At 38.5% G+C, this 2,787-nt stretch overlaps 2 protein-coding genes across 3 annotated transcripts in view; one reads left to right on the plus strand and one right to left on the minus strand.

Moving 5' to 3' along the window:
- Nucleotides 1-2,787, minus strand: part of LOC106881941 (Golgi phosphoprotein 3 homolog sauron) — a 148,603-nt gene that overhangs the window by 135,137 nt on the left and 10,679 nt on the right. The window lies entirely within an intron of this gene.
- LOC106881940 (cilia- and flagella-associated protein 161) overlaps nt 1-2,787 on the plus strand; it is a 26,828-nt gene that overhangs the window by 16,566 nt on the left and 7,475 nt on the right. The window lies entirely within an intron of this gene.

Genomic DNA, 2,787 nt, shown 5'->3' on the forward strand with positions numbered 1-2,787 from the left:
AGTCCCACTGTGTGGCACCTTGGTCAAGTGTCTTCTACTATAGCCTCGGGCCGACCAAAGCCTTGTGATTGGATTTGGTAGACGGAAACTGAAAGAAGCCCGTCGAATATATGTATATATATGTATGTATGTGTCTGTGTTTGTCCCCCCCAGCATCGTTTGACAACCGATGCTGGGGTGTTTACGGGGGTCAATGCTCCAGCATGGCCACAGTCAAATGACTGAAACAAGTAAAAGAGTAAAAGAGTATAATTATGGATGGATGGGTGGATAGATGACTGGATGGATCAGAGTTGTACTACTCACTGCGACCTGGCTAACATAACTCTTTCATAATCTCTAAATATGTATATAGTCATCATTATCATCATCATCATCATCATCATCATCATCATCATCATCACCATCACCATCATCATCATTATCATCATCATTATCACCATCATATATGTTGAGAGAGATTGGAAGTTTGTGCTCCAGCCAGTAATTTAATGAAAAGAAAGAAAGCCGATTCACATGTGTTGATATGAAAGTGAATTGAGTGTGAAGAATGTCAAAGAGCCTTCCTTTTAACACCAGTTTTGAGGTTTTATATTCTTTCACTCAGATGATGATGATGATATCCACAAGTCATGGGTACCAAAACCCCTGACAATCCCTTCCCTTCCATACACACACACACTCGGTCTCAGTCACTCGTACAATTATTTGTAGATGTTATAAATGTATATTTTCTGGGAGAAGTCTTTTATGTTCCAACGTACAAATGGTTCCATATGGTAGAGAGATGAGTCAAAGAGTTTGTTCTCTCACTATCTTGATTTCTAACCATGCCAGGGAATGCATTGATTATAAACTTGTAGGGTGGATAAAGTAGATAACAATATATTGAGAGAGATACAGGTGTATCCAATGTTCTGACAGTGTGTAGTGACTCATGGAGATTATTTTCAATTCAAATTTATTGACGATATACCGAGACACATGAGCCACTGGATAAGATGCCAGTCTATCTGGCAAATAACTCACATACACTGTTCTGATGCACACACACACACATTCATAGGCACAAGTGTGGCTATTTGGCGAGAAGCTTACTTTCATATTACATGGCTCTTGGTTCAGTCCTACCACATGACACCTCACTTGAGTCTCTTCTACCATATCCCAGGCCAATCAATGCCTTATGAGTGGATTTGGTTGATGAAGGAAGCTTATCATGTGTGTGTGTGTGTGTGTGAGAGAGAGAGAGAGATAAAGTGATTGTCACTGTTATACAAGCAGTATCATTCATTTCTAATATTCTGCACAAACATGTCGAGTCATGGGGAAATATTACTTTGGTTGGAAAACAGGTAAGGGTTGGTGACAGGAAGAAAGAGCATCCAGCTATAGAAAATCTGCCTCATTAAACTCCAGCTGACCCATAAGGGGTTTACAAAGATGGACATTGTCTTTAGGATAGAGACAGAAGTCTATTGGAGTGATCTATTATCATCATCTTCATCGTCGTTATTTTCACATGTACTTTTCCGTGCTTGATTGAGTCTAAAAGAATTCATTGAGGCAGATCCTCTGTGGTTGGATACCCTTCCTACTGCCAACTTCCATGTGTTCCAATCCTCCGGACATCGACAGCAAACAATGACTAGACATATTCTCATGGAAGATCACAGATAAATGTCACCAATTGTATGCCAGTGATGTTTGTTAACAACCATCATCTGATGTCAAGACAAGGGGACACACATACACACACACACACACACTGAATACCTCTTTTTAGTTTCTGTCTACCAAATTCACTGACAAGGCTTTGGTCAGCCAAGTTTATAGTAGAAGACACTTGCCCTATGTACAACCATTTAACTACGAGACAAACTAAAATCCATCAATTTAATTAGTTTCCACAGAACCCAAACAATAGGTTTTCAGGAGAGAGGAACTTATGCCTAAGAGTTGATAATCCAATATCTTCTCTATTTGACCATTTCATATCTAGTTGTTGTTGTTGTTGTTGTTGTTTTGCCCCAGATCAGCTTAACCAAGCAGACTAATGATCAAAGGCATTCCAACCTTGACGTTTCCATCAGACTTTCTATCTAGGATTATCCAATGTTTCCTTTGTTTTTTTTTACATTGTAGCATGTGATTTGAGGGAAGATTCAGCAGCTATTTCTAGCAGGTTGAGTTAACCTGATTAGTCAATAGAGAAATATGGGGTGATAGAGTTGAGTCTGTTTCTATTTTCATGAAACTGTTTTCTTAACGAAATAATCAATATTTCTTTGTCATCGTTAACAACAGCTGTAAGAATAAATCAAAGCCGACAAAAGAAAAGGGAAAAAATAAATATTAAACTTTTAAACTTTTATATTTTACTGACAAAGAGTGAAGGTAGAGGTGGATTTTGAATTGTGTTTAGCAGTCACTTACCTTCAATGTATAGCTTCTTTGAGCATCGGCACACTAAAATTTCCCCACCTAGCAGCTAAATTGGTAGAAGCCCACAAGATTCCCCACCATCTTTCCAACAACGGCTTTGGCTACTTTTGTATTCAACACTTCTACCACCCATGTTTATAAAAACAGGAAACAAAGCAGCATCCATGACTTTCAGAAACATTTTTCAAGCTCAAAATTGTTGAAACATGGAATACTCCTTGTGTTGGTTTTTTACTGTCAGGACATTGTATCCTTCAAAAATTCCATGTTTCCTGAAATTCACCTGCACAGTCCACACATGGCACCCTTTCCTCTTCATGACTCCTTTACTGTCATTTTTCT

This window comes from Octopus bimaculoides, chromosome 2, assembly GCF_001194135.2.
Source record: "Octopus bimaculoides isolate UCB-OBI-ISO-001 chromosome 2, ASM119413v2, whole genome shotgun sequence".
In the NCBI taxonomy this organism is placed as follows: Eukaryota; Metazoa; Mollusca; class Cephalopoda; order Octopoda; family Octopodidae; genus Octopus; species Octopus bimaculoides.